The sequence below is a fragment of the Meriones unguiculatus genome, chromosome 17 (genome assembly GCF_030254825.1).
Source record: "Meriones unguiculatus strain TT.TT164.6M chromosome 17, Bangor_MerUng_6.1, whole genome shotgun sequence".
Taxonomy (NCBI): domain Eukaryota; kingdom Metazoa; phylum Chordata; class Mammalia; order Rodentia; family Muridae; genus Meriones; species Meriones unguiculatus.
In genome coordinates, this window is record NC_083364.1 from 67,643,837 (window position 1) to 67,662,517 (window position 18,681).

General features: G+C 35.1%; 1 non-coding gene across 1 annotated transcript; it reads right to left on the minus strand.

Moving 5' to 3' along the window:
• Positions 1-10,601: 10,601 nt before the first annotated feature.
• On the minus strand, positions 10,602-10,708 carry LOC132648901 (U6 spliceosomal RNA). The gene has a single exon (XR_009587283.1). It is a non-coding gene; the product is annotated as a U6 spliceosomal RNA (small nuclear RNA).
• Between the last annotated feature and the right edge of the window lie 7,973 nt (positions 10,709-18,681).

Here is an 18,681-nt window from a genome sequence, read left to right on the forward strand (position 1 = left end):
TCAATTAGAATAAACATGTGATCTATAGTTTACTGTTAGCATAAATATCCCTGTTTAAATGTTCCAGATTATTCTTTATTTACAAAAGATGTAGATGAAACTCAGTGAAAGAGATTCTACAAACTTCATTTGTAATGAAAAGGAAGACTAAATTTTAACTTATTTATTCAACATCATAAAAACAAAACAGATTATTAGAAATTATCAAATTAATCATATATATATATATAAATTTGTATCATTGGTAACTGAATCTATATTATATTTATATAAAACAAGCATTTATTTTATAAATGAGATAAATTAGCATGTACTGATTGTATACAATAATATATATGAGCATAAATGTTAAATATGTTGGTCTTTAAGGTAATTATGCTTAACTTTTGATAAATATAGATTAATTTATAATCAGAATAAAACAAATTTTAACATCTACAATGAGATGGAACAGTTAAATGACTACATATAAAGATAGTTTATAGTAGTGCTAGTTTGGCAATTTATTTTGCTATTCATATAGATCAGTGTCTTATCCAGTCTTCTTCAGAGAGGCTTCCTCTGGAAGCAAATGGGAAGAGATGCAGAAACCCATAGCCAGAGATTATGTGGAAAACGAGTCTAAATGGGAGGTTTCCATCAAATCCTTCCCTTCAGAGCTCAGGAAAGTCCATGGAAGGACAAGCTGAAGGTTGTAAGAGCTAAGGGGTTGAAGGGTGACAGGAGAACAAGGCCCTCTGAATGAACTAGGCAGGTTGCAAATGAAATCACGGAGACTGAAGCAGCAAACACGGGACCGTTCCTCCTGTTGGGTGTCAATGTCCAACTTCAATATGAAAGTTTTTGCTTCATCTTGTATTTTACTTTGTCGTGTTTGGTTGTTATCTCTTGGAAGCCTGTTCTTCTCCAATGTGAGACAGAAAGAGTGGATCTGGATGGGGAAAGAGGTGGGGAGAACTAGGAAGTGTGAAGGAAAGGGAAGCTACAATCGGGATACATTGTATGAGAAAAAATTTTTTTCAATTTAAAAAAACCATCAGGGTTATAAGAGAAGACAGCAGTGTAAAAACAAGCCATAGAATTTGCAAGCCTAGGATCTGAAGCAAAAGGAGGGACTGCCATAGATAAACAACAATTTGTTTGCCATTTAGGACCAAACACATTAGGGCTAGAGTCAAGAGTGTAATCTGCTTGCATATCTTTGCATTTCCCCTGGATGAATTGGACAACTCAGGTTCATGGCAATAACCTCCTCGCTGATTTTAGCCCAGAATCTTTCCAGTTCATTTCCTCCCTCAGTATTACAGTTCTGGGAAAACCAATTGCAATTCTATTAAAGAAATCCTTGCTATTATGCCTCTGCCCCTCTCCCATGCTTGCACTCTTTGTAATTCAAATTTTTTTTTTCTTTCAGAGTATCTAAACGTCTCTTAAAAGATCACAGTCCTTTCTCTTTACATTTTAATACACTGAAGTTGATTGCATTTATACTGTGATGTTATACATGAAATAACAACAAAAATTTTGAAATACAGTGTTCTTTACAGTTTAATGCTATTTGTTCCCAAAGCATTGTGATAATTATTTACATGTAAGTTTCATAGAAATATTAAGGTGACTAGGAAATTTTTACCTGCAATGTTAAGACTGATTATCTCACATTTTTGTGCTTCCATTATAGAGAATCAAAGTCAGGGCATTTGCAAAGCAGTGCCCGTCACCAGTGCTTTCTACATACCCCGCATTCTTGTCAGTTATTAAATCAGTGTGCTTCATTTTCCCAGCGTAGCCTTCTGCTCCTGCTGAAGTGATGTGCACAGCCGAAGCAGCGGCTTGAATTTTGCCTGAGTTTCTCAAATAATCCAAGCAGAAATAAAAAGTTTGCTTGAAGCACTATTGTTATTCTTCTCTTCACAAGTTAAGTCACCCTCAAGCCTGTCAATCAAATGTCTTCCCTGTTAGGTGGTTCCACTCGCTTAACCACAGTTGCTCAAAATGTCTAGACCTCATAGATTTTCTAATCTTATTCTTGGAAACATTCTTTAGTCATACAGTCCTCATTTCAGATATAGGAAAATATATACCTTGGAAATATACTCTGGCACACACTTCTTTTATAAATAAAATATTTTCTTAAGCTTATTTGTATAAAATTTCTTAGCACTCCACACTAACATAACTGCATTTTCTCAAGTATATAATTGGGCATGAAAATATTTACATTATATGTGCTTAAATGGTATTGTGAATTTCTAAATAAGCTTCAGACTATATACATTTAAATATTACTCAGCCTTTGAAGTAGTCATGTTCAAAGGTTGCGTGTCTATTCAGAAGTGGTACCATACTCTATTCTAAGAAACACTGACAATACTTTTACTGGAATTACCATGAATTTCTAATGATAGATGACTCAGATTTTATTATTCTGTTCTTATAATACTTATGCAATACACATATATGTATGTAGGCATGCTTATATATGCACATTCCCCTAGTACTCCATTAAATATTCTACAGTATCAAAAATAGCAGTCTGAGCCTGCCACTCTGAACCCCTTATGTTCATCATCCAGTTACATTGTTTGACTCCAAAACAGGCAATATCTTCACTTTTATTGTCAGAAATACTATTGTGTTTCTTTTGGATTTTGTCATTCAGGCGTGCATCCTTAGATGTTATCTGTCTTGAAGGTGTTTTTGTAAAAAAATAGTTTATTAGTCTGGGTTCTCTAGAGTCACAGAACTTATGGAATAAATCTCTTTGTTTTATCTATCTATCTATCTATCTATCTATCTATCTATCTATCTATCTATCATCTGTCTATCCATCCATCATCTCTCATCTATCTCTACATATACGTGTATATGTGTATATGCAGAATTTATTCAAATAACTTATAAACTGCAATCCATCTAATCCAACAATGGCCAGCTGTGAATGGACAGTCAAAGAATCGAGTAGTTACTCAGACCCGCAAGGCTGGATGTCTCAGCTGGTCTTCTGTGTAAACTGGAATACAGAAGAAGTAGGCTCCAGTGGATGCGATGGCAAACTGAGTACAGCAGTCAGAGAATGAACAATCCCTTCTTTCTTCCATTTTCTTTATATAAGCCTCCATCAGAAGGTATAGCCTAGGCCAAAGGTGTGCTTCAAGATCTGGATTAATAATATTTCTGACAATAAAAGTGAAGATATTTTCTGTTTTGGAGTCAAACAGTGTAACTGGAATGATGAACATAAGGGGTTCAGAGATGGCAAGCTAAGACTTCTATTTTTGATACTGCAGATATTTAATGGAGTAGTAGGGCAGTGTGTATATAAGCATGCATACATACATATATGTGTATATGCATAAGCATTATAAGAAGAAAATTATAGTTAACTAGTTACCAGGTTTAAGACTACAAAGCCACTTATCTCTCTTTTACGTAATGCCTATCACTTATCTCTATTTTACTTAATGTCAGTAAGAAGCTCAGTGTCCCTTGAGTGTCAAATCATATCCATCTCTAGGCTATGCTGTTGCTGAGGTTTTTTTCTTCCAGCCCCAGACCACAAGGAATGACTCATGAGACTCAAATATATTTACAAATACCAAGACCATAAAGCTAGGCTCTTCTCTGACTAGTTCATAACTTAAAATAACCCATTTATACTAATGCACATTCTGCCAGTTGGCTGGTCACCTCTTCTAAGGTCCTGCGTCTGTCCTTCTCAAAACTTGATGGGTAAATCCCTTTGTGCCTTTCTCTGCCCCCAAATCCTTTCTGCCTGCCAGATATCCCACCTTGTATTTCCTGCCTCAGCCATAGGCCATTAGGTTTTTATTGATAGGTGATACTTCCATACAGCCACAAGAGATTCCTTCTACATATGCGCCCCAAGAGTTCTGTGAATGTGAAAATCTCCTATTCCATAACCTCAAAACTATTTTCTCTCTTGAAACGTGAGCTCATTGATTATCTTAATTTCCTTAGCTCCTAAGATTTGTTTTTAACCTTTCCCCTAAAGTTCTATTATTTTATGTAATAAGAAGCTGAACCTTGACTATACTGCTTCTTTCTAATACATTCACCCATTATGTTGTCTTTAAGTTTTGCGAGATCCTACAAGGGTGCAAATCAGGGAGGCCTACTTTTGCCCTCATTTCATTACAAATCTTTAGTTATTGTTCTCCTAATTCTCCACTTCTCTGAAGCTCATGTCTTTAGATTACATGGGCTACTACTCTCTTCCTTGTTGAGTTAAAATGTACTAAAATAGGGTACATCTCATCCCTGCTGTACTTAATATGGCTTACTTCTAGAAGAGTTTCTAAATGACTTCAGTAGGTTTAAATAATCTTCTGAAATTCCGGTCCCTGATCTTTTAAACTCCATTAATTTGGTTTGTTTTATCTCAAACTTCAGCAATTCCTTCTTGTCGCCATGTACTAGCTTATATTTTTTAGCAAACCTGCTGACCTTTCAGTGTTTTTATATGTCATTTTTATTTTTATTGCAGTTTCCTTAAGAAACCCACCTGCCAGGTGTTGGTGGTGCCGGCCTTTTTTCTCAGCACTCAGGAGGCAGTGGCAGACACAACTCTGAGTTTGAGGCCAGCCTTCTCTACAGAGTGAGTTCTGGGGCAACCAGGGCTACACAGAGAAACCCTGTGTCTAAAACTACTGCCCCCAAACAAAGAAAAATAAAAAGAATGAAACTCTCATATTGTTTTGCCTCTTAGTCTCTCTCATGTTTCTTGTGAAACTTTATATAGTATTAAATTCAAATCTCAACCTGCTCAACAGTGATCTCCAACAATGATCAACCATGCAAAAATTACAGCAACATACCTTTGAATGTATGGGATCACTGTTAACTGGAAGGTGGATATTATCATAGTTCTACAAGCCTGGTTTACTTATATAAGCAATGACTACCTTTCTCAATTTACTTCTTTGTTTTCGAATGTGTACAAGCTCTTTTTGGTTTTTATTGTGTAAGTAAGGTGTTTACATTTTCCTTTTCCTAGTACAAAAAAAAAATAAATAAAAGACCACACAAAAACCACCTACCTCAAATATACTTTTCTTCCTGTGAATCATTGAAGAAACTATGAAACTAGAAATTTCTCCAAAGATACTATCCTACTATCCTGTATCCTTCTCTGGCTTCCTAAGTACCAACTGAAATATCTAAGGTCATCCATTACTCTACTCCTATAGGATAAAACTCATTTACTTGAAGACATCAGTTCTGAAGTTGATACAATCATATTTGCTTCAATTTCACTCCTGTTTTGTATTTCATTAGTGTGTAAACATTGTAATTCCAGTTTTCATAATTTGAATTTATAATGTTTGTCTTAAATCTCCTCAATGGGATATTGGTATGAATTTTATACATTGCTTTATATGATGACAGTCACTTTATTATTGAGTTATGAACAAAACCCATAAACAAATCAAACTTTCTTCTTTACTGAAGTTATTGTATTCATTTACTTTCTTAGGTCTACTTACAGCAAAACCTCCATTCAATATTTGAGCCCTCTGACATCATAGTCTATTGTGAATCCATTTACTTCCCATTAGTCCACTAAAATCACTCTTGTCCAGTTCTTCCATCCAATTTATAGTGTCATGTTGAATAATAATTTTATCAGAAACCTATTTATTTTATTGAGAGCATTTTAATAACTACTGTAGTATGGAATACTTTCTTCAGGTGAGTTTGAACTATTTTTCCTCTTCATTCCTCTCCTAGAAGCTTTCCATTATAAGATTCTTAACCTTATTTCTAATATTAGAGAGACTGAATCAATTCATGGATCATTACACTTCATATGTACATTAATTTTTTTATCAAAATTAAACATTGCTCTAAATCTTAATCTCAAGACAAACTCCCAATTTTATATTCTACCCTACAACATAAATGTTATTCAAATGCTAAACTCTCTATATAATGCTTGAGATTTTAATAGCTCAAATTTAATTTGTTATAGACAGATGAGCTTGTGTATTCCTTTTGTCCCAACTGCCATGCTTGCATTGGTAGGAGGATAGTCCATGCACAGACGTTTGAGGCTAGTCATGTCTATGTAGAGTGACCTCATTATTTATTAGGTAATTAATAAGCATACCATGATTTGTTTCCAGAATTTGTTTCTAGAAAGAACTCCTGGGGCTTCCTTCATTGACTGTATGTTTGTCTTATCATGCACTTTGAAGACCAAATATTTGTGACTTCTTTCCATCAAATAGCTTTTGCAAATTCAGCATCAAAGAATATCTATTCACCACTCATAGTAATGTAATTGGTCATGTACGCTGCTAAGACATAATTCCTTCCTAACAGTTTTCTTGCTTCTAATTTTATTCCATTTTGAATGAATAGACTTTTGCAGATGTAATGAATATCTCAAATCAGGATTTTTTTTTAAGAATCAGAAATTACTTGGCAAGGTTATCTAAAGATGTAAGCACTTAAGATGAAGGAGAATCTCCCCATTGATAGAGATTTGATTCTGAAGGGTTATTTTGTGCATTACATTTGAAAATGTTAAAAGGCACACAACCAAATAATTAAGGAGGGTTATATCAAAAAAGGGCATCTTGGGGTGAAAAAAAGAAACAATGCTTTTGATCTTGTTATACAGAGAATGAGGAAATAAATTATTTTATGTAGAAGCTGTGACATAGTAATTTGGGCTGCTAAATATATTTTTTTCTAATAATACATTTTCTATTTTTCTTTTTATGAAAATTGTGTTTTTATAAAACATATTCTGATTATGGTTCCCCTCTCTCAGTTCCTGTGGGTTCCTCCCTATCCTTCCTCTCATCCAGATCCACACCCTTTCTGTCTCTCCTTAGCTGGCTCTTTGACCACCACCACTCTCTGAGGAGCAGCCTTGCCAGGACACAGAGGAGGACATTGCAGCCAGTCCTGATGAGACCTGATAAGCTAGAGTCAGATGAAAGGGGAAGAGGACCTCCCCTATCAGTGGACTTGGAGAGGGGCATAGGAGGAGATGAGTGAGGGAGGGTGGGATTGGGAGGGTATGAGGGAGGGAGTTATAGCTGGAATCCAAAGTGAATACAATGTAATTAATGTAAAAAATAAAAATTTAATTAAAAAATAATAATAGGATAAGATAAAACAAAACCAAATGAATCAGATATCCATAGGTATGTGGATTTATATGTGGGTCTTTAATTTTATTCCACTGATCAACACATTTTTTTGTATCAATACATTACTGTTTTTACAGATTTGTAGTACCACTTGAAATCAGGGATAGTGATATGTCCCACAGTTCCTTGATTGTTCAAGATTGGTTTAACTATCCTGGGTTTTTGTTCTTTTTATTTTTTTTAGGTTTTTTGTTTGTTTGCTTGTGTGTGTGTATCTTTGTTTCCAGAGAAACTGAGAATTTTTTGTTTCAAGACACCTGAAGAATTGTGTTAGAATTTTGATGAGAATTGTGTTGAATCTGTAAATTGCATTTGGCAGAATGACAATTTTTACTATATTAATATTGAAGATTCATGAGCATAAAAGATCATTCTTCTGATATAGTCTTCAGTTTCTCTTTTCAATGTGTTAAAGTTCTTATCATATAAGTCTTTTATTTGCTTAGTTAGTTACCCTCTGCTCCCTCCCCTGATTTTTATGTAATTTCAGGACATTATAAAAGGTATTGTTTCCCTGATTTCTTTTGCAGTTCATTTGTCATTTGAACATACAGGGGTTGTTGATTTTGAGAGATAATTTTGTATATAAATACATTGTTAAAACTACTTAGCAGCTATGGGAGTTTCCAGGTAGAATTTATAGGGTCATTAATGTTTACCATCATATCATCAGCAAAGAAAGATACTTTGACTTCTGCCTTTCCAATCTGTAGTACCTTGATCTTCTTCAGTTGTCTTGTTGCTCTAGTTATGACTTCAAGTACTATATTGAAAAGGTGTGGAAAGACTGGGCAGCCTTGTCTTCTTCCTGGTTTTAAAGTGTTACGCTCAGATTGTAACACCCCCAAGACCACCAGGAATATGAAACTGATGCAGACACAAGAGAATCTTTTTATTACAAGCTGGAGCAATCATCTGGCTGTTAACCACAAAGAGGAACATCTTGCTGAAAGAAACATTTTGACCCTGGGTACACCTTATGTTTTCTTAACCAACACTGTCTTAATTGGTTTGCCTCAGTTTCTATGTCTAGTTGCAACTGCTAAGAACATTCTGTGTTTTTTGGTTTTTTTTTTTCCTCAGAACTCAAGGGTGGGAACCAAGCAACTCTATGGGTAAGCTAGCCTCGGATGGAGTCTGAAAAACAAAATGGAGTTAGTTCTGCTAATTTAACCCTTTCAAGTGTAATTCCTTGAATTTCTCTCTATTTAAATTGCGGTTGGCTGTGGGCTTGGTGTAAACTCTATTATGTTTAAATATGTCTTTTGTATTCCTAATTTCTCCTGGACTTTTGTCATGAATGGGTATTGGATTTGTCAAGGCAGTTTTCTCCATCTAATGAAATGATCATGAGTTTTTTATCTTTTAGTTTGTTTTCATGCTGGATTATGTATGTTGAACAATTCCCATATTTGTGAAATGAAGCCTACTTCATCATTGTGAATGACCATTTTGATGTGTTCTTAGATTCTGTTAGCAAGTATTTTATATGGAATTTTTGCATCTATGTTCATCAGGGAAATTGGTCTGTAATTCTTTCTTTCTTGTGTCTTTTTGTGTTTTAGGTATCAAGATAAATGTAGCTCCATAAGAAGATTTTTTTAATTAATTTATTCTTTATTCACTTTACTTCCTAATTGTAGCCCAAACTCTATTCCCCTCCCAATCCCTCCCTTCTTTCCTCCCCCCTCTACCCTTACGTATACATCAGAAAATGGGAGCTCCTTTCCCAGACACTCCAGCTTATCAAGTTGCATGGGACTGAGGCTATCTTCTCCTGTGACCTGGCAAAGTAGACCCCCCATGCTGAAGTGATCCAAAAGCTATCAAGTGAGACTCTGTCCAATGCAGTCCCCACTTCCCTTACTAGAGAACCCACATAAAGACTAAGCTGCCCACCTGCTACATCTTTGTAGGAGGCTAGGTCTTGTGGAATTATTTGATACTAAATGATGCTGAACCTTTCATTGAAAATCTGGTAGAATTCTACACTAAAACTATCTTGCCCTGCACTTTTGTTTCTTTATTTTGTTTTTTGTTTGTTTGTTTGTAGACTTTTAATTACGGCTTCTCTGTCACATGACCTTACAAGTCTGTTTAAATAGTTAGCTCATATTGGTTTAATTTTTGTAGGTGGTGTGTATTGAGAAAATTGTGTTTCTTTTAGATTTTCCAATTTGGTGAATTATAAATTTTTAAAGTATGGTCTTATGATTCTTTAGATGTCTTCCTTGTCTGTTGTTGTATCTAACCCCCCTTTCATTTCTACTTTTTTTTTTTAATTTCAGTCTTCTCTTTTTGATTTTTAGCTAATTAAGAATTAAATGGGGAGATCCAAGATGACATCTACTTAAATGGGATAAAATCAGGATGTAAAGTGAATAAATTATAAAAAAAATTTAAGTAAATAAATAAATATCAGTCAAAAAAAGAATTAAAGGGTTTTAATCCTATTGACTTGTTTTTAAAGAGCCAACTCTTTGTTTCATATTTACACTCTTTCTGTTTGTTTCTATTTTATTGATTTAAGCCCTGAGTTTGATTACACTTGCCTTGTACTGCTTTTCAGTATGACTTTTTTTTCTTTTTTGTTCTAGACCATTCAGTTGTTCTCTTAAGTCACTTGTATGAAATCTCTCCAAGATTTTTTATTTGTTTTTTTGGTGTGTGTGTGTGTGTGTGTGTGTGTGTGTGTGTGTGTGTGTGTTATGCAGGTACTTGTAAATATCTGTCAGTTAGAGTTGGTTTATAACATCAGTGAGCTCCAGCATTTCCCTATTTAGTTTTTGTTTGGATTACCTCTCCTTCGGTGAGAGCAGTGTACTGAAGTTCCCACTATTAGTGTGTGAGGGAAAACATGTGATGCAAGATGTAGTAGTGCTTATTTTCCGAACTTGGTTGCTCGAGTTCTTGGTCCATAGATGGTAAGGACTGCTGTATCCTCTTTGTGGATTGTTCTATTAATGAGTGTGTAGTGTTCTTCTCTATCTCATCTGATTAATTTTGGTCTGAATTCTATTTTGTAGGATATTTAGTTGACTACACTGGCCTGCTTCTTATGACCTTTTGTTTGAAATACCTCTTTTCCTCCTTTTCCTCCAACATGATGATGTTTATTTTTGGGGTTAAAGTGTGTTTTTTGGTTGCTGCAACAGGATGAGTCCTGTTTTCAAATCCTTTGTTAGTTTATGTTTTTTTTTTCTTAATTGGGGGATTAAAGCCAGTAATATTGAGAGTTTTCAATGAACTTTGTTGAATCTTATTTTATATTGTAATGGTGTGTATTTGTGTGTTTCCCTCTTCTGATATGCTGGTTTGGAATTATTTATTCTTTGTTTTCTTTGGCATGATTAACGTCTTTGGCTGAAATTTTTCTAGTTTCATCAACAGAACTTAATTTTGTAGATAGATAGTGCTAAAAATATGGAATACTTCACAAATTTGCCTGTTAGGCTCTCACAGCAGCCATGTTAATCTTCTCTATAGCATTCCAATTTTAGTATGTGTGCTGCCAAATGAAGAACTCAGTTTTAAATTTAAAAGCATTATGGGCTGTCAAGGTGAGGATGTTTTCTTGATGCAATGTTGATGAAGGTACTTAAAGAGCCATGTATATTCCCAGGAGAAATCTATCTGGCCCAAATCAAGACATGTCTTGGCATTTATGCTTAGACAACTTGATAATTTAAATAAGTAGAGAAACAGAGCATAAAACATCTGTAAAATGACCATTTTGTGAATAACTTGGAAGCAGAAAACCATAGCCTTAGACATTTATATGGCAAGCCAAAGAAGGAAGTGGTGACATTATCTTTTATCTCAATGGCAATTTAATAAAATATTAGTCACATAGTGTCTGTAATGTAATTATCTCATTTGACTTTCACACTAATGTTTTTCTTTTTTATATAATTAGAACTATTATTCTCAAGTAAACATTTACATATTGGACAACTTGAGTATATCTTGACAACTGAAGTCCAAGATTTTTAGAAGTACTTTAGTTCTGATTTCATTAGCTTAATAATCTTAGTGTTTGGCTCAAGCATCTTATGTCTCCAACAAGTATGAAGATCTCATTTCATGAGTTTGGAGATCTTAAATGAGTTGTTGAGCTTCTCAGACTGAATATGGCAATCTCATAAAAGAAGCCAAACACGTGTATGAAAATGGTTCCTATTATTAGATAAAACAAATTGAAATATGTGGCAAATACAATTTCCTGCAACATGTCCACAGAGGAAACTACTTACAGTCTTATGAAATACTCTTCTGCAGTGATTTATTCTGGTTTATTATCTATCAATATTTTGGTTTCCATTTATAAATGTAGTTAAAAAGTCCAGTGCATCCTGCTGTCTGATTTCTGGCATACTAAAGGTATGCTTGACTAATGACTACTTGTATAACTTCTTGTTTTACAATATCCTTCCTAATCCTAAATCACTCTGAAAGCTACTAATAGGTTCTGATGTGTCATGTCACTCAGCATAAAGCTCCTCATGTATTTTTGATATCGTTCAGACTCTAGCAAGATAACTCCTAACATAAAATTGTTTCTGTGAACTTTTCAGGAAAAAGAGATCTATAACAATAATTTTTATAAGAAATACTTTAACCTATGTTGATTTCTGATAGAAAACACTAATCCTTAATCTCCATAAACATTACCATTCAGTACAGACTGCTTAATACCACTCCTTGGAAATCAATTCTAATTATTTTGAATCTTTGAATTCTCCAACCTTTTATTTCATGAAGATATTTATTTTTAATTAGACTTAAATGAATAAGGATGCTATATTTTTCATGTAGTTACTTATGCTCTCCCTTTCTAGCAAATTGAATACTTCCTGAAGAAGATATATGCTTTGGTAATTTATTTTTATCAGTCTGAAATGTCTAATATTATGATCAGCACATGCTGAACGTTGAACACTGGGTAAAATAACCTCTACTGGTAGTCAACTATGTAAAACACATCTATGAAGTTAGAAAACACATGTTTCAGTAGAGTTTTCAACATGATGAAAGTGAAGCCACATAATATATATTTGAGGCCTTTTACAATTCTTAAAGGAGCTAATGACTTTTATGATTATAAAGTATTTTAAATATTTTCAGTGAATATGACATATGTGATTCACCAACCTGGAAAAATTACTAAACAAGTACTCTTGTTGACCAGGCTTACAGTTAAATCTTAGGTTAGTCATAGGCATTGATGAGGAGTAAATAGGTTAATGAATCACTTTAGGGATCTATCAAAGAGAATGTCACAGTTTTCAGAATCTTCTCATGAGAATTGGAATATTCTATTCTGTCAAATTTCCTTGATTCATCATTTTTTTCTTCCACTCAATTTCTTCCACATCACTTTCAAACATGGCTGCTTCTTCCTACATACTATCTTTACTTTCATTGTTTGGAATGAAAGGCATGTACCACCATGCCTGGACCTAAGCTTTTCTCTACTTGAAACTTGCTGTGTACTTGGCTTGCCTTAAATTCAAGGATCATCTTGCCTCTATCTCCTGGGATTAAAGGCATGTCTGTATACCTAGAAGATCTTTGGATGTGATCTCTTGCCAGAGCAGCCATGCTCTGAATTAAAATTCCTCTGCAACCATCACTTCTGGCAGAATTGTCAATCAACGGCCAATAGAAGCTCTTCACCTCTCTGTGGGGGTCTCCTGAACCTCCTTGTTCTTCAACTGGAGTATTGACTTTATTGACCTTATAGTATTCTTGTCCCTACAGTCACTACTTCTGTGATCTTACTGCAATGCCTCTGTCATGAACAGATGTTTTTACTTAGCAATCATCCCGGCCTCTACCTCTTGCAATCTTTCTTTTTCCTTTTTGTTTGTTTTCCAAGCTTTCATAAGGAAGAAATATGATGTAGATTTGTCATTAGCATTTAATCTCCATACTCATCTTTCCTATACTTTGACCAGTTGTGAGTCCCTGTCTTAGGTACCACATGCTACATAAGGAAACTTCTTATGAAGGATAGTAACTTCTTATGAACCAGTAGGCTACCTATGGTAATAAGAATACATATTTTTGAGACTGACACACTTTCTACTGCACTGATGAGGCACACAAGGATAAGTATTTAGAAGGCAGCTTGATATTGTCTCCTCAGTAAATTTTAGTAGGCAAACCAATGACGAACCCTACCTTGGGTTTCTGACCACCTTTACAGTTCTAGGTTTGAGTTCACTTCGATATAGTAGTCTTAATAATTCCAAGTTAAAGTTATCGGTTACCTCCGGAACATTTATGTCACCACTTCACCGATAGGCAAGATATTATTGTAGTTTGGGGTTTTTTGGGGGGTGACTGTTAATGTTTTTTCTTCTTCAGCAGTCCCGGGGCACTATGCAAGCTAACCATCAGGGAGTCTACTTCCAAGACACTGCCACCTCAATTTCTACGTGTCTTGTGACTAATATTTATAACTTCTTCAGCAATGTTTTAAGATGAAGTTTTAAGTAGACAACCAAGAGAACTGCGGATAGTGTGCATTGTTTAGGTGTCTCTTCAATTCCCCTTGACCAGCATCTAAAATGAAATTTTTGTTTGTTTCTCTTTGGCTTATGTATGAGCATTATCCATTCTCCTGTCTATATAGGTAAGTCTAATTCAAAATAAATGTGTGTGTGTGTGTTTATACGTGTACAGCTTTAAATACTAGGCTGCCATGTGGACTTTTCAAACATCTTAGTCTTATTTATACCTCTGTAAACATAGGGAGTCCTTACTTAGAGTAATTTTGAGTATAAGATTGCAATACAGAATTTTCACAAATTACATAGCTCAAATATTTATGAAGATCTGATTTAACTGCATAAAAATAGATGAACAGAAAATAATCTGAATATTTTTCTTTCAATTTAATGTAATAAAAACTAATAAAACATATATATATATATATATATTACTAACATTACACAGTAAGCTAAAGATGACCTGTGAAAACAAAACATTTGTTGATGGCATCACTTCAGTTTAAGGCATTTCAATATAAAATTTTTTTTTACAAAGAGGTAGATTTTAATGCATTTAAAATTTTTGTTTTATTTTAAATGACACATCCTCATGCACATTATCTCTCAAGTGCTTTAAAACCTATATTCTTTTTTTTTCTGCTTAGAAGGGATTTTTTTTCTTTTATCTTTTAATTTTTTTTTTCAATTACACTTTATTCATTCTGCATCCCCCCATAAGCCCCTCCCTCCTCCCCTCCCAATCCCACCCTCCCTCCTCCCTATGCTTGCATGCCACTCCCCAAGTCCACTAATAGGGGAGGTTCTCCTCTCCTTTCTGATCTTAGTCTGTCAGTTCACATCAAAAGTGGCTGCATTGTCCTCTACTATGGCCTGGTAAGGCTGCTCCCCCCCAGAGGGAGGTGATCAAAGAGCAGGCCAATCAGATTATGTCAGAGGCAGTCCCTCTTCACATTACTATGTAACCCAATTGGACTCTGAACTGCCCTGGGCTACATCTGTGCAGGGGTTCTAAGTTATCTCCATGAATAGTCCTTGGTTGGAGTATGAGTCTCTGGGAAGTTCCCTATGTTCAAATTTTCTTGTTCTGTTGCTCTCCTTGTGGAGACCCTGTCCTCTCCAGCTCTTACTATTTCCCAGTTCTTACCTAAAATTCCGTTCACCTGCCCAACAGTTGCCCATCCGGCTCAGCATCTGCTTTGATAGTCTGAAGGGCAGAGGCTTTCAGAGGCCCTCTGTGGTAGGTTCCTAGGTTGTTTCCTGTTTTCTTCTTCTTCTGATGTCCATCCTCTTTGCCTTTCTGGATGGGGATTGGACGTTTTAGTTAGGGTTCTCTCTCTTGCTTAGTTTCTTTAGATGCACAGGTTTTAGTGGGTTTGTCCTATGTTGTATGTCTATATGAGTGAGTATATACCATGTGTGTCTTTTTGCTTCTGGGACAACTCACTCAGGATGATCCTTTCCAGATCCCACCATTTACCTGCAAATTTCATGATTTCCTTATTTTTCATTGCTGAGTAATATTCCATTGTGTAGATGTACCACAATTTCTGCATCCATTCTTCAGTTGAGGGGCATCTGGGTTGTTTCCAGCTTCTGGCTATTACAAATAAAGCTGCTACAAACATGGTTGAGCAAATGTCCTTTTTGTGTACTTGAGCCTCTTTTGGATATATGCCCAGTAGTGGTATGGCTGGATCTTGAGGAAGCACTATTCCTAGTTGTCTGAGAAAGCACCAGATTGATTTCCAGAGTGGTTGTACAAGTTTACATTCCCACCAGCAGTGGAGAAGGGTTCCCCTTTCTCCACAACCTCTCCAGCATGTGTTGTCACTTGAGTTTTTGATCTTGGCCATTCTCATGGGTGTAAGGTGAAATCTCAGGGTTGTTTTGATTTGCATTTCCCTAATGGCTAATGAGGTTGAGCATTTCTTTAAGTGCTTCTCTGCCATTCGGTATTCCTCTCCAGAGAATTCTCTGTTTAGCTCTGTACCCCATTTTTTAAATGGATTACTTGGTTTGCTGCTTTTCAGCTTCTGTAGTTCTTTATATATACTGGATATGAGTCCTCTGTCAGATAAAGGGTTGGTGAAGATTCTTTCCCAATCTGTAGGTGGTCGCTTTGCTTAGAAGGGATTTTATTCTGAGGATAAGTTACTAACACTGTGGAATAAGAAACACAAATAGAAAGACTCATTGTGGCCACAGTCAACAAAAAAGTGCATTTAAAAATTGCTAAGGGAATCAATCTTAGGAATTCTCACTACAGACATAAGTAAGGTGATGATTGTGTTAATTTGCTTGATCATTTTGCAACAGACACATATACTGAAGCATCACACTGCATACTGCAAATGTATACAGTCCAGTTGATTGATTATGTGCTAACAAAGCTGGAGAAATGTATGTCCTCTGGGCTCTCATTTTCTTAATATAAAACCTATATTCTTGAAAATTATTTACTACTACTATTGCCTTATTCAAGTGAGACTTTTGTGATGTATACAGCTATAGCTGTAGAAACAGAAGTCTATGGTATGTGGACAGTAGTGGTGCCCACTTGCAATTCTAGCACTGTGGAGGGCAAGCCTGGAGAGGTGAGAGGTGAGACCATCTGGACTACAGAAAAATATACAAATAAGGCAAACAAACAAGTGACAATAAATTTTATGGAAATATATTTTTTATACTAAATAAATTGTCAGGAAAGCTTTGAAAAATTTGAACAAATACTCTTTTAGTGTTTTTTTGCTTGGTTGGTTGATTGTTTGTTTTTTGGTTAAAATGGTAATGGTAGCAGATCTAAAAGAAAAACTATAAATGTTCATTTTATAATCTTAAAAAGACCTCTGCTTTAAAAATAGAAAAATATTATCATTTTAGAAAAATATGTCTGACATATTTAAAAATATGGTGCTTAAAATAATAGCTACCTGAATAATTACTATAAATAATAAGAAAATAAAGTAATAAAAGATAAATTATATCAAGTCTATACATTAGATATATTTAAATTATGTGTTAGATTCACTGAATTCACGGTTAATTATTAATAATAACAATGGAAATATCAACTTTTGAATGTTCATTAATAGAAAACACTACAGAGAGGTGACTGGCTGAGTAAGATATATGCACATAATTAGTAATTAAAATACCTGATATTAAAAATATTAATGAATTTCAAGATCTACGCTATTTTAAGTATTTAAAACTGAGTTATTTGATCAAGGATTTTTTTTAATTCCTCAAACAAAAATCAATGTTTACGTATCCTTCTCAATGACAATAAAATTACAGGAATCACCCGTATAACTGCATTTTTTTTTCTATTGCTAAAACACAGTACCTCAGATTACTTATGTTTGAGAAGTGGTTTATTTTTGCTTATGGTGCTAAATGTGTAAGATTGTTGGGGTTGCATTTTGGTGATAACATTCATTTTTGCAAAGTCCTGAGGTGGTACAAAACATAATGGGTAGAGAGATTGGGAGTTCATGTACGTGTGTGTGTGTGTGTGTGTGTGTGTGTGTGTATTTATGTGTTTGTATAAGTTCAGGTATGTTCCTTTTGCCTACGGTTCCTTCCCCTTTTTCTCCCCCTTTTACTCAATTATGGAGCATCCACAATGATTGCTCTAAAGCTTTCCCAAATTTCCTTCTCTGAACACTACTCAATTGTCTCTGCCCTCTTAATATTTCCCAAAGAGCGTTAAGTTCTAAGCATTGAGTGAGGCCTTGGTAGAAACACAGACCATACCAACATCATGACTGTTTTTATGTTCAGAATCCAGATGAGGTTTTAAGTAATTTTAGGTGGAGTTTCAAAAAAATGGATTTTGTGTTCCTATCAGGATAATCATGGAATGAAAAGCCAAGAAAGATGAGACTCAGTGATATATGCCTATGTAGAAATCAGTGAACTGTGTTGTTCTCATGTTTACACTGTTTTGAGTCCTGACTTATTAAAATTGAGAATATCTAGTAATTTAAGCATGTACTAAAATGCTTATGACTGTCCCACAGGAAATTCCTAAGTGATCCTTGCTTTGTATTTCTGCAAATATTATTTTTTCCTTTTTAACATCAACTGCCAATGGAGATGTTATGCTCTATAAACCATCCCTATGGCCTTTGAATTAGTTTAGTATTGATGAGAATGGTTGCTATGTTGGTATTAGCTCATGACAAAAACAATCTTTGTATGTGCAGGCTTTCTTTACACCATCTTGACAAAAGCTGGAGGCATTGTAGAGGAGGGAATCTCGATTAAGAAATGGAAGGTGGGAACTGGAGGAGATGAGGAAGGGGGATACAACTGGAATAGCAAAGAAATTGTAAATAATAAGAAGAAGAACTGAAGAAGAGAAAGAAGAAACAAAAAAGGTTATAGTGTTTCCAGGGGAACGTTTTGTCCCCAAATCATCTTAAATTGTAGTATATTTTCATTGTTAAAACAATAAAATCATTCAAAGGTAGAAGAAAAATTAAAAAAAAAATGATTTCATGAAATGGGGCAATAGGCAAGCCTGGGCTGGTATTTCTATGTTATATAAGAAATCTCTGCAAGCAGGCCATGTGGAGAAAGTCAGTGAGTCCTCCATGGTCATGTTACAGGGAAACAAGCTTCCCTCTCAAGCTGATTTTTTTAATTTTTATTTTCATTTTTTATATTAGTTACAGTTTATTCACTTTGTAACCAGCTGCAACCCCACCCTCATTCCTTCCCAATCCCACCCTCTGTCTCTCATCTCCTCCCATGCCCCTCTCCAAGTCCACTGATAAAGGAGGTCCTTCTTCCCTTCCATCTGACCCTAGCCTATTAGGTCTCATCAGGACTGGCTGCATTGTTTTCCTCTGTGGCCTGGCAAAGCTGCTCCCCACTTAGAGTAAGGTGATCAAAGAGCCAGCCACTGAGTTCATGTCAGAGATAGTCCGTGTTCCCCTTACTAAGGTACCCAGTTGAATAGTAAGCTGCCTTGGGCT